Genomic DNA, 13,934 nt, shown 5'->3' on the forward strand with positions numbered 1-13,934 from the left:
CTTTGCTCCCTGGCTAATGGCCCAGGGGTGCCATTAATGGTCGAGCATGTGTATGTGTGTGACAGAATGGGGAGATGGAGGGGGGCAGGTCAGAGGAAATTGCTTGTGTGAGGCCCCTTGGCACAGGTTCTCTTCACCAGCCCCAGGAGGAAAGATTAGAGTGAATCAGTGTTAGTGTGACATTTAGCACCGCAAAAGTGCAAGAATAAATCATAAGCCGACAAATGAGAGATGCGTATGGCAGTCCTCTGTGACCCCTCCATCCCATACTTTCTTTTCTCTCCTCTCTTTTTCGCTTGTCATCCTCCTCTTCCTCCTTTCCTGTGCCCCATAGGGAAGCTGTGATCATCACAGGTGAGGGGATCTCGGTCCTCTAGAGCTGTATGGATGATCTTTAGTGTCTTCTGATGTAGGATGTACTTGTTGTTATTGTATGTCATGAAGCAGGCCATATCCCAAAGCAATTTCAGTGCAAAGGATCAGAAGACAAGCTTTTTAAGTCACTGAGATGTAGACAGCTGCTAAAGAAAAGTCTACATTCAAATGAGTTTAAATTTGAAGTAGGGCTGTCAATAAATACAAGTTTAACCAATTTACATAAAATATGATTTAATTGGTGACATTTTGAATATTGGCTGAGAAAAGCTCCAAGAAGTAGATAATTCAAAGACTTTATTATGGAAGATGAGTAAATTATTGAATACATTAAAATGCTGTAGGAGTCCATTAATTATTTGTCAATTCATTATTAGCTTACAGTATAGCATGGCACTAGCAATGCAAAGGTCATGGGTTTGATTCCCAAGGAACGCCGGATCTGATGAAATGTATACTTTGAATACTAAGTTGCATTGCGGGTAAAAGCATCTGATAGATAAATACAAATTAAAATATAATATTTGAATATAAGCCAAATGTGGCAGACTTGACCAGAATAGGTACACTGTCAGAAAAAAAGGTACTGTGGAGGTACAATTTTGTTCCTAGGGGAACAAAAAATATAATGGTACCTTTAAAGGTACACAGTAGGTCCTTATGGGTACAATTATGGTCCCAAAATGAGTTATAAAGGTACAACTTTTGAGATACAGATGTGAAAGGTACATTTTTGTACCTTGAAATTACTTTATTTGGAATTATTTTAAGTTTAGCCCCAATTAGAGTAGGCCTATGTGTTTTTCTTTCTTTTTTTTTTTTAATTACTTTAATGTGCCTCAACTCATGATAACATCAATACATATTACATTTCTTTAAATGTACAAAATACATTTTCAAACAGTGTACTTGTCCCCTACCTGTAAAATGAGACAGATATAATAAAAAAAAACATAAAGCTAATGAAATTATTAAATTAAATCTTTTGAATAACTGTTAAGGTTTTTTGTTGTTATTGTTGTAATATTATAGTAGTCAGAAAAGCTTTTTTTTATTAAATGTATTTTTATTAATTTAAAACTTTGAAATTTTGACCTTTGAATTATTACATTTTTAAGACGCTGAATGACATTTGGAATAAGGACAATGCGGAATGTCAAGATTTAATTATACTCAAGTAATTATATTCAAAACGTGCTTATGCAGACGTTACCGTTGATGTCGCTTTAAGAAAATTTCCCTCGCTTGGCTAGAGTGGTTCAGTTTAGGCGATTGATGCGGACGTGCTCTGACGGAACCTCGCACGGTTTTCAACGCGGAGTCTGTTTTGGAGTTAATATTTCTCAGGTAAATGTGGAATAATGTTATATAATCTTATTTATACACGTGGGACGCCATGTTCGGTTAATTTTGTTGAACTTGATGTTCCCCTGCTCTAGCCTGCTAAAAATGCTTGCGTCAGACTGGCTGGTCTAAGTTAACGTTCGTTGGCCTGCAGGATGGAGCTGACTAGAATGTCTACAGCTAACTTAATAAAGGAGTTAATACAATTTGGTATCGAAGTCACTGAAGAGGAGAGGAAAAAGTTGAAGGTGAGTAACGTTATGCTGTTACATTTTTTAAAAGTTTGAAGTGTGTACTTGAGGATTTTCAAGCTACTTAGACGTTTTACATTTTGAGGCAAATTTTCCCGCCTTTGCGAGTATGACAACATTTTGTAATGGGCAGCAGGAGAGTTGCCCAACGCACTCCTTATCACACAGACATTTTGTGTAACGTTAGATACAGCAAAGCAACTTGATTAATTAAGTAAAAGGACAGCATCCGAGCGAATATTTATTCGTTACAAACATGACAGTAACGTTAATTTCAGATGTTTGTAAGCGGGGGAGGTGTCTCTCTCACTTTTAAAATTTAAATTCGTCTCCTGTAACGTTAGTTTTTTTTTTTTCGGTAACGTGTGTTCACGGAGAGATTTTATTTTTCTGCAGTCTTTTTATTCATATCCCAAATGAATTAAGCGCTGAACACTCTAATGCAGGGATCTCCAACCCTGCTCCTGGAGAGCTACCGTCCTGCAGACTTCAGTTCCAGCCCTGCTCCAACACACCTGTCTGTAATTATCAAGTAGCCCTGAACACCTTGATTAGCTGCTTCAGGTGTGTTTGATTGGGGTTGGAGCTGAAATCTGCAGGACAGTAGCTCTCCAGGAGCAGGGTTGGAGACTAATGCATTGTGTTTTTACTCATACTTAATATATAGAATATCAATTATTTTATTTATTTATTTATTTTTTATCCAGCAGTGTATTTGATTTCTTAAACAATAAACGTTAATAGGAAAAGCTTCAAAAACACTGGTTTAGTACATGCTTCAGTTTGATGGGTAATTAAATGATACTTTTCTTCTTTTTTGTGTTATAGACAATGATGTGGATGGAGGGACTGTTGACATCGGACTGACTGAGTCAATGATTTCATTCCTTTTTGAGGGATCATTTAAAAAACAAGCAAAATTTCATCGGTTTGTTCAGCAGATGAAGGAGACCGTGACATTAACTCTTGAACCTGTGCCTGTAGAAAGCCAGTCAAGAGCTGGAGCAAGGTAATTGCTGTTTAATAATATTTCATTTGTTTCAGAGAGCTATTCTTAAAGCAAATCTTAAAAGTAGCTAGGTTATTTCCCATGCATGCCTCTCTACATTTTGCTTTGCTGTACTTTTACTAGTGCTTAGTTTATTAATTTTCTTGCATCTGCAACAATGTATTAGAGGTGCTCTAAAATTTCTGCCATTTTCTTTGTCAAAAATATCAACAGAAAATACAACTTGAGCAGATAAGATAACAGAAGCTTTGACATGGAGAGTGTACAGTCTCAGCCCAGGGTGCCCAGCATTTTTGGTGCATCACTATTTATGTTTACTATAGAATTATTTATTAGGTTACCACAGTGTATGAATTGACAACTAAGATGATCAAGTAATGGGTATGGCACATATTTTAAATAAAACTTGGTAAAATTCTGAAGTTAGTGTTTTTGTTTGTTAATGTAATTATTTGTCTTTTCAGTACTGAAACTGTTACTTTACTGTATTTGTGCTATTTTATGTATACCTGCAACTCTGCAATGTCTAAATATTACTTTCTCTTTTGCAAATAGTAATATCAGCCCATCAACAGCTTTCCCTGCATTTTTTGAAGTTCCGAAGTTTCCATTTGATGTTCAGGCCAAGTTGGACCGAAAAGAATGCAGACTAACGTCATCAGACCGAAACAAAATTATTAGAACGTTGTATGAAAGCATGGCTCAGTACAAAATGTATTTCTCATTACCTATACCTGTTTTAATTGCTTACATTCCATTTTATACAACATTTAATGCTACACTCATGTGTTTAAAATATTTTTGTAGGTATCCAACTACAGAAGAGTATGTTCAAGTGGCTAAGGCCCTGACTCTGAGGTATCCCTTTTTAATGACAAAGAGGGCAATGGATATGTAAGTAGCTGGTTTACCTTTAATGGTCTACTTTTGGTTCTTGGTTAATGGAGTTTATTTTGTGAAACTACTTTTCTTTTTTTTTTTTCATAGCACACTTGGCACATGTCTCTGAAACGCAAGTTTAAATTTGAGCGGACACCTTTGGCTGAAGTTGAAGAAGTGAAAAGGCGTAAACAGAAGTTTGGTCATTCAAAAAAGTCTCTGCAACCTGAAGAAAGCAGTTGCAAAGAAATTACAAGGCCTTTGGTGAGAGTATATTTTTATAATATTAATATTTTTACACTTGTTACCAGTGTATTGTTCTCAAATTAAAGGGTTAGTTCAACGAAAAATGAAAATTATGTCATTAATGACTCTCATGACCCTCATGTCGTTCCAAACCCGTAAGACCTCCATTCATCTTCAGAACACAGTTTAAGATATTTTAGATTTAGTCCGAGAGCTCTCAGTCCCTCCATTGAAGCTGTGTGTACGGTATACTGTCCACATCCTGAAAGGTAAGAAAAACATCATCAAAGTAGTCCATGTGACATCAGAAGGTCAGCTAGAATATTTTGAAGCATCAAAAATACATTTTGGTCCAAAAATAGCAAAAACTACAACTTTATTCAGGATTCTCTTCTCTTTCGTGTCCGTTGTGAGTGCGACTGACTGCTGTGACAGTTGACACATGACGCTGCTGACATGTTTTCTTTGTTACTGGGTGCACCAGAAAACACGTCAACAGCATCGTGAACGCGCTCACAATGGACCCGGAAGAGAAGACAATGCTGAATAAAGTCGTAATTTTTTTTATTTTTGGACCAAAATGTATTTTCGATGCTTCAAAATATTCTAACTGACCCTCTGATGTCACATGGACTATTTAGATGATGTTTCTCTTACCTTTTTGACATGGACAGTATACCGTACACACCGCTTCAATGGAGGGACTGAGAGCTCTCGGACTAAATCTAAAATAACTTAAACTGTGTTCTGAAGATAAACAGAGGTCTCACGGGTTTGGAACTAAACTGTATTTTGGCAAAATGCAAATGAGTGAATATTAATTATCTTAGTCTTTATGCATGTCAATTTTCTCTCCATCAGTTAAGTCAACTGCTGAGAAAATTTTACTGATACAGAATCTGTTTTGTGCTTTGTCATTTAGAGTGAACCATCCTCACCATATCCTACTGTTCAAGTACAGGAGACCACTGACTGGAAAACTGTGTTTACAAGAAGAGTCACTGCAGCCATCAAAGTTGATGGGATCGAAATCTGCCAGGCAAACCTTTGCGTTCTTTATGGTGTTTAAGATTTGAAGGAAAACATCAATATTTTAAACAGGTTGCCAGCACGTGTAGAAATTTTGTTAACATTTCATCCACTTTAAGTAATCGACATCAACACAGACAATGTTGGGAATTGTCTTCTGTTAATATGTTGGGGGAATATGAGAGAGTTGTTGGATGTTGTGTGAGCACACCATTTCGAACTTTGCCTGTGGCTCTACAGCATTCAGTGAAAGCAAATAAGAAGTACAGCCATGTCAATTTTGAAGGCAAACAACTTCAACGAGTAACAGAAGTAGTGCTTAATGATGTCAAATACTGTGTTAAAGATGTGTTTACTGTGGGTCATCTGCATGCAGAAGCTGTTCCATTGTTTTTTCAGATTAAGTACATTCTTAACATAGACACAGACTGGTTATTTTGTGGCAAGCTTTTAATTCCGGTTTCTTTTTGTCGTCATTTTTATTCATACTGTGTGAAATGTGAGAATGAATGGACTGTCCTCTTGCCAGGTGAAGAAGTTGATTACCAGGCATTAGACATGTACCACGTTGATGACAAGTTATTTATTAGCACTAGATACACTTGCTGAAGCCAACTGCTGTAAACGTCAAAATGTGCAGTACTTGATGTAGCCTGTGTAATAAGGCTGTTTTACTTGTTTGATGAGTTTTTCTGAGTTTTTTATTGAATAGCTAGTTTTTTTCTTGACATGCTTGCTGTTGTGAGATGTAATGAAATCTTTTTAAAAGAAAATTTCTAAATAAAATTGTCTATTTGTTAGCCAAGGTATTTATTTATTTATGCATGCACACAAACACCAAAATAATCAAAATGGTTAGACAGTATCCTGAGGATGCTTTTAATAAGGTATACTGTTTTTGCCTTTGCAAAATTGTTCCTTGGGGTACAAAATTGCCCCTTAAATGGTACAAAGATAGAAGGTACAATTTTGTACCTCTGACTAGAGATACAAACTTGTACCCTTCAGGGTACCACCCCAGCGACGGCCACTTGTACCTTAAAAGGTACAGTTTTGTACCTTTCTTTCTGAGAGTGTATAATGGTCAAATATGGCATAATTATTGCAAAAAAACAAATTGACCATTCAGAATAGTTGCTATGTGTCACAAAAGTCTCAAGCAGTTTCAGAGAGCTGAATCTTTTACCCAGTCTCAAGAAAAATGTATGGTTTCCTTCACAGAGTTGCAATTCATGACAGGAATGCCAGTTGGAATCAACTTGAATGCATGGCTAACCCAAAAACCTGCTGTAATCTCTCACAGTCTTGACCCCTGAGAAAAGTCAAAGTCATAGTTCAGCTTATTTTGTAACATTTGAGCGATGTACACTATGATTCAAGTTTGGGGTTATTGTCCGAGCCCGACGTTTAGCCCCAACCCAAGCGCTCCCCCCGAGTGTTCCTCCCCATGCTGGGTTAAGAACGGGCTGAAGGTGAGTCGTCGGGATGGTGAAGGGATGCCGAAAGACTAGACATAATGAAGGTAGGCCTGCTTTCATTATTTAAAGGGGTTCTCTCTTGTGCTGATTGGATAAATGGATGTTATTACTGATGATGAATTGGCCGTGTTAATTATCTGCTCTTGCTCCTCCCAAAAATTGTTAATAAAACATCACATATTGTTCATCATAGATTCCTCTCTCAGTGTTATGATTCAGAGCCTTTACTAACAGAAGCTTCAGGACAATTTGGATAATTTGAAAATGGATAGTTTCTCTGGCTAAACAGCACTCTTTTTAATTTTCTCTTATCAGTTTTTTTCTCACATATTCTTCCTTTGCAGCAATTCTTGATACTGTATGTGCAATTCAAGTGTTTATGGGTTTTTCTGATCCTCACATAGATACTGTACGCTTACCCAAGGTCAGCCAAAGTTCACTCGGTTCAAGCAATTTGTGCTTGGTCTATAACCCTGTATGGATACAAAGAAGCGCGTTCATGCTTATCAGATGTCTGGTAGACATATGATTCGAGCAGCAGCTATCTTAAAGTTTGGATGGGACTAGTTTTCCTTGAGGAGTCAAGTTAAATTTGTGTTTCACAGCTTTTGATATTGATTTTAATCCTTTCCAAATCTGCTTTCCAAAACCTCAGGACAATTTTTTGTACAAATTATTTGTCGGGGTTGTTTTTTTTTTTGTTGTTGTTGTTTTTACTCTGAGGTCCTCTGAGAAACCAAATGCCATCTGGTCAGGTGTTGTGTATTATTTTGTCACAATTCTTCTCCAAATTTATTTTGACCTTGCAAGATTTCTAATTTCACTGCCTGGTAAACGGTTAATATAGATTTAGAACTTTTATGCCAAAATAACAGTCGGTGGTTTAAGTTCTGCAGCCATCTAATTTGAAGAGAAAATTAAATCAATAAGGAAAGTTGCTGCTCAGAACAGCCACTGTAGAGCAGCGTCTGGTCTGATCCTCATCACTTATTCATTTTTTTTTCTTTTAAATATGTGCATAGACATAGAATAAAGCTTAAATAATAAAAATATTAATAATAGATTTAAAAAAATTTTTTGCTACTAACTAAAATAAGTTGATATACTAGATGTAGTAAAATTTTTATTAAAAAAAAATAGATTAAAACAAAAATATTTTAAACAAAAACTAACAAATGGCAGACACAGCTAAATTAATACAATGTAAACTGCTGTTAAAATTAATTAATAAATGTTAATAATAATAATAATAAAAATAATAATAATAAAATAGTACATAAATAATGTTAATTTAACATCTGTAACACCACAGAGATCCAAATTCACAGACGTCTTAAGTTATCCTAGCTCAAACTTCATTTGGAAAGTCTTGGGTTTGCTAGCTCTTCTGAATAGGAGATGCCTTTGGAGGAGAGACAGCTAATAATGGATCTGAACAAGTGTGATTTTAGAGAACATGCTATGCATAAACAGAAGGTGGAAGCCAGGAAGAACTTAAACAAAGAGGAGAAGGTGTTTGGTGTCCTTCATAACATCTCAAAGTTTTAAATATGGTATAAATCAAAGTTACAGTCTTTAAATTGACCAGTGCTCCTCTGATGTTCTTCTGAATTGATAAATGTTCTCTAGTTTAACAAAGAGGCCAATCTAAAAATTGTTGAGGAGTATGGATACTGTGTGTTGGACCACCATAGTGAATGCATTTGGAACTTTAAGATAGAACCTGCAGGGCTTTTCCAAGGACCATCCTAAACATGGAATGCTAAAGAAGAGGATTCACCTCTTCACCCCATGACTCTCCGACTCTGTCACCTTGTTCATAATAGATGTGATTTGATGTCACATTTTAGCACTGAGTCTAGACCAGTCAAACAGAGCAGACGTGTATTGTCACATTCTGCCGATTCACGCTCACATAGTTTCAGCTCAGCGTCTCATCTTCAGCCTCGTTCCTCTCACTTCCTCTCACTAATTTAATAAGGAAGCAAAGCAATCCTTTTCATCCGAATGGAGTGATGGACACCTCTCAAGAAACCTAGAGAAAATAATGGAAGAAGGACAGATTCACAACACCGTCTCCGAACCACCGCATCACTTTTCTTTTCTTTCCTGAGTCTGTTGCTTTATATGTGCTGAATTAGTGAAGGTTAAGTGAAACTATATTGGTCACTATGCTGTTGTTTTGGCAAGAAAGTACATTTTTATTTGTACAAATTAAGTGCTAGTGGCTGGATTCAGACAAACCTGATTGTAAAGTGCAATAAGGATTTTTAAAAGATGTGTTTTCATACAAAGGTCAGTAATGATATTGGTTTTCTTTATTTTTTTTTTCCTTTTTTGGACTTGTGTTTTTATGAATTTTTTATTATAGAATCTATTTTCATTCTTAAGGATTCCATGAAAGCAGTACGGGTTTTGTGGCTTTTAGTTCATGTCTGTTAGTTTGAAGTCATCTTTATGCTAGTGATGTGCTTTTAGCTAATATACTGTATAGGCTTTTTGATATTTTCTGCCCCAACTTCATGTTTCATTAGAAAAATAAAATTGCACAGGTAAGGCTGGCAAAAAAAAAAAAAAAATGTGTTAGTCAAACCATTTAATGGAGTATTAAAGCTTTTTTATCTCTTATGAAAAATCTCTTTGTCACCTCCGAATTCAATCTGTTCCTTTGCAATAAGAAGGTACTTTAATACCTATCACTCGTGGTGTGTCAGGCCGAGCTGCCCTTTGTCAGATCATTAGGTTTTTCTTTCTTACTTTTTTTTTTTTGTCTCCTGTAGGGTGAGAGGGATTTGGAAAAGTACGAGGTTGCTCGCAGACTGAAGACTTGTGTGGATGCCATCCGAGCCCAGTACCAGAAGGACCTGAAGTCCAAACAGATGAGCACACGACAGAGAGCCATAGCCCTCTACTTTATAGGCCACACAACCTGCACAGACATAATTTGTGTACTTGCACTAAATCAGAGGGCTTTCAGTTATGATGACTTTATTTCTTGGGCATTTGTTTAAACTGTGACAACCACTCAGAAATATCTGAAGGTGTTCATAGGAGGTTATATTATAGATTTTTCCCCCGTGGCTAACTTTGTTAATGGAGGTCTTTTGCACTGCATATTAATTATTTTGGTAACTGAAGTTGAGTTGCTAAATCCAAGGATTTTGGAACAAGATATTTTTGCATCTTAATTTCAATTAATGGACATTTTGGACTGAAGATCTGACAGTTACAGTATGTTTCATGCTAAAATGAAATCTTTCATTCAAAAGATCAAAGTTCAGTTTCTCATGTTACGGATAATTTATGTTACTTAATGAAGCTAGAAAGTAATATAATGTTGATTCATAAATATTATCCCATATATTCAAAATGTGAGAAGTATTCAAGGCTGCTTTCATTGACCCATCGCTGGGAATTTGATTGACAAATGATCTGATCAATCATAACGCAGAATCTGCCATTTTGTCCGACAAACAAACCGGACAAGAGAGTAGATTAACATTTCTGGACTTAGACTTGAAAAAGTGTGTGTATTGACGTCATTCCACAATTTAAACAAAATACCTTCTTATGTTCAGTTATGCTTATTTTGTGTTATAACTAAAGAGGAAGAGGTGATGGGTTCACTTGCAGCTTGAACTACATCATCACAACAATTTAAAGAGCCACAAAACAATATTTAATTCTTAAAAAATAACTACATTTGAAAACTTTGTTTCATACCATAAGTAACCTGTTCTGTTTTGTCAGTGTCCTCTTTCCTCTATTTTTCACTGTGTGAGAACATGAGGGTTGGCCTGAGAGCGCCATGGCTTCTTGGACGTGGCAACAGTAACTAAGCAACGTGGGTCTTTGCGAAGGGTCAGTTGACTATTGAATTATACAACTTATATTGCAATAACTTACAAAACTGTTTCACATAACAGTAACTTTATGTGATGTTACTTTTTCATAAATGATGTAACTTTTTTCTCATAAGACCATTTTTGTCACAATCACAACTTTATCATACTTGCAACTATTTTTCAAAATTTCACTATAAATTCATATCTATTAGTTGAGACTATTTCTCATTTTAGCAGTATTTTCAATTGCACCTTTCTCTTATGATATGATCATCTGGTTTTACACAAACCTGTAGATTTCATCTAGCTCAAGTGCTGCTGTCATTTATGCAAACAAATACTAAGACAAAGTAGAATTCACATTAATGTCCCATTTTAACTTTACACTCAAACTATTATATGCTGATAATATAATTTGTAATTTAAAAAAGAAAATCAATTTTGACCTGCTTTATTAGGGTGAGTTTTGAATGTATGATCATGTTAATTTTGATCTCCGCTCTGTGTGCTTATTAGACAGGAAGGTCAGCATATGAATCAATCATTACTACCATACGACGGTGTTAAATTGCGGGAAAATGTTCCAGAAATATAAATACCGTCATTGCTTGTCGAGTGGTCTGTTTACTTTCTTCTTCATGCATTTGGCTCAAGGATAGATTGTTATTCAAATGAGACTGATTTAAAAGCACCAACATCTGCTACCATTAATTGGTTCCATGCATATTTTAGCTAGTTTGTTTAGCAGGAGTGGAGGAAAACAGGACTTCTGCGAAATGTCAAATATAATTGAGAGTGCCTCTCACTATCTCTTTCCTTTCCTCTAAACCTCTGTTCTGTGCATATGATAAACTATCTAACATGTGTTTTCTGTTTCAGGTTTTCAAAAACCTCAAGCTTTTTGTGAAAAACAAGCAAGGAGACGACCTCTTTGATCGACTCAATGTGAGTGTAATGTTCTGAAACGGCAGCAAGACAGTCCTAGATTTTTCATTCTGAGGGATACGATTCTCGAGAGACTTGCATCATAAGAGCTTGCGCTAAAGAATGGTGTTTTTTCTTTTCAGCCTGTTTTTATATTTATATATATATATATATATATATATATATATATATATATATATATATATATATATATATATATATATATATATATACGTATATATATATTTCAGTCTTAATTTTTGCAGCTGAAAAATTCTGCCCTCACTGAAGGACAGAAAGACGGATTTTGAAAGAAAATTGAAAAATAAAAAACAGTTTTGTGTGTGTGTGAGAGAGAGAAAGAGAGAGATAGAGAGAGAAATGTGCCCTTTCAGTGAAGTCAGGTTGGTAATGACGGACCATTTTGGGAAGGGAACGTTAATCTGTACTTTGTGTTCTTTCGATTGACTCGGCGAAAGGCAGAGCGAAGGGGTGAATGAGGGGAGGACACGATAGAGTAATTCTGTCCCTCTTCCACAAACTGCTGCAAATCTTAACGCATGCTGCTGTGCTTTTACGTTTGTGCATATATGATGCTCGCATTGTTTTATATATTACACACAGCCAGTTGCAATCATTTACCTAGCTATCTAAACAAATATTTTAATAAAGAAAAGCTTGCATAGGAGGATAAAAAAAGGGTTATTAACTCACCTATTACATGTTCTATTCCTTTTCTTTACTTTTTTTACGTGCACAATAAAATGGAAGAAAATACAGCATCAATGTTTCCACTTGTTTCCACAGTTTCCACTGTTGTTTTGTTTCTTCTCTTCATATTCATATCCACACAATGGCAAAAAGGCCAAAAATAATGAAAAAGGCTAACTATAATTATATACAAACTAATATGCATGTCTACTAATTATAGTCTTATCCTTATAATACAACTTTAGAGCTGAAAAGGGACATTTAGTCATTTTTATGAGGATGTCCTCAACAGTAGCTTGTCAGGTTTAGCTAACATTTGAGGGACATTTAGCAGCAGTTGTGTTCCCAGAAGTATAGTTTGGTTAAAACCAGCTGTGTTGCTTTGAGTCATTTGGTGTCCTAGCCCAAATGTCACAGTGTTCCCTGGTGAACAGTGTCCAACAGACCGACGTGTTCAACATGCATCAAGTGTCTTGCCATCCGCGTGTCATCATCAGACGGCAGTGCGTGTGCTGAACATCAGCAGCGGTTGACATGCTAGGACACAGCTGGTGTCATTAGCATTTAGTATCTCTATGGCACAACTTTTTATTTTTGGGGGAAAATAATATTTCGCCTCATTTTTTGGAAGCTTGGGGATCCCTGATAATATCCTTCATACCATTTTTACCCCCCATACCCTTACCTCCACCCCCCCCAAATATATGCATTAGAAAAAAATATTATTTTGATCACAATTATTCCAAACCAATCAAAAACATCAAACAAATTACTAATAATTACAACACTTCATGTATAAATGTTCCTAATATAACATTAGCATACTGTTAACCAACATCCAAATGACTGTGTCCTTGTGTATATGTGTGTGTGTGTGTGTGTGTGTCACTGATTGTGTGTCATTGTGTGTGTACCACTGCATGTTTATGTCACTGGGTGTGCCACTTTGTGTGTGCCACTGTGTATGTGTGTGTGTGTGTGTGTGTGTGTGCGTCACTGCATTGTGTATCTAATTTTTTTTATCTAAAAAAGTGGTTTGTTGCCTGAAAGCAACACTATGCCATAGAGGGTTGAAGATATAACATCAAGCTTCATTAGAATGTATGACTGTACTTGTATCGTCTTCCCCTGGATCACACAGTTTCTGAAGTAAATATTTAGATTTTTTAGTACATTGGTCTTAAAGGAAAAGTGAGAAAGGGTTTTAGTGTTAAAAAGATTTCAAATGGGTGTGATGTGGGCGCACATCAGACAGCTTGTTGGTTGCATAGCTTGTTGTGAGCCCTTTTTAAGACACATCTTGTTGATGTAGGCAGATTTAATGGATATGTTTTCTTTATGTCTGGAACATACAACCCATACTCCTGCACTCACAAATCCATTAAAGTTGGAACAAGTGTCTGATATCTTTGGAAGAAGAAAAAAGACTGCTCTTTGGAGGTTTGCTCTAGTTCCTTTTTTTTTTTTGCATTTATTTCTAGACAGTAAAGGCAACATTGCCATCTTGTGGTTAACAGTGAAGCTGAATGGTAAAATATGATGATTTCTCCATGTTTATGTTTGAATACTACCTTTAAAGTGTTGTTTTTGCCTTTGAAGACTGAGTTCCCTTATGCCAGGATTGACTGCAAAAGTTTTAGGACATACAATGCCTCCATAATTATAACCCTGCAGCTACAGCAGAGAGAACTCCACGAGTGTCTTTTCCCTTCTCTTTCTCTCCCCTATTTTCTTTCTCCATTCTATCAGTCAAATTTTTAAATGAACATTCAGCATTCAACTAGTACAGCTTCCAGATGTTCTGTCATGGCGTCAGTATGGATTTATGTTGAATCATTTGCTT

The 13,934-nt window shown here is 36.0% G+C and overlaps 1 long non-coding RNA gene and 1 pseudogene across 2 annotated transcripts; both read left to right on the plus strand.

Annotated features, from left to right (window-relative positions):
- Positions 1 to 13,934, plus strand: part of LOC127934096 (DNA topoisomerase 1-like) — a 31,960-nt pseudogene that overhangs the window by 9,205 nt on the left and 8,821 nt on the right.
- On the plus strand, positions 1,543 to 3,849 carry LOC127933840 (uncharacterized). Of its 2 annotated transcripts, XR_008147585.1 has the most exons (4): positions 1,543 to 1,722; positions 1,815 to 2,979; positions 3,535 to 3,693; positions 3,787 to 3,849. It is a non-coding gene; the product is annotated as an uncharacterized LOC127933840 (long non-coding RNA). The 2 variants fall into 2 exon arrangements; XR_008147584.1 differs by having other exon boundaries at positions 3,535 to 3,838.

Source organism: Carassius gibelio, chromosome A18, assembly GCF_023724105.1.
Source record: "Carassius gibelio isolate Cgi1373 ecotype wild population from Czech Republic chromosome A18, carGib1.2-hapl.c, whole genome shotgun sequence".
NCBI classification, from domain to species: Eukaryota; Metazoa; Chordata; class Actinopteri; order Cypriniformes; family Cyprinidae; genus Carassius; species Carassius gibelio.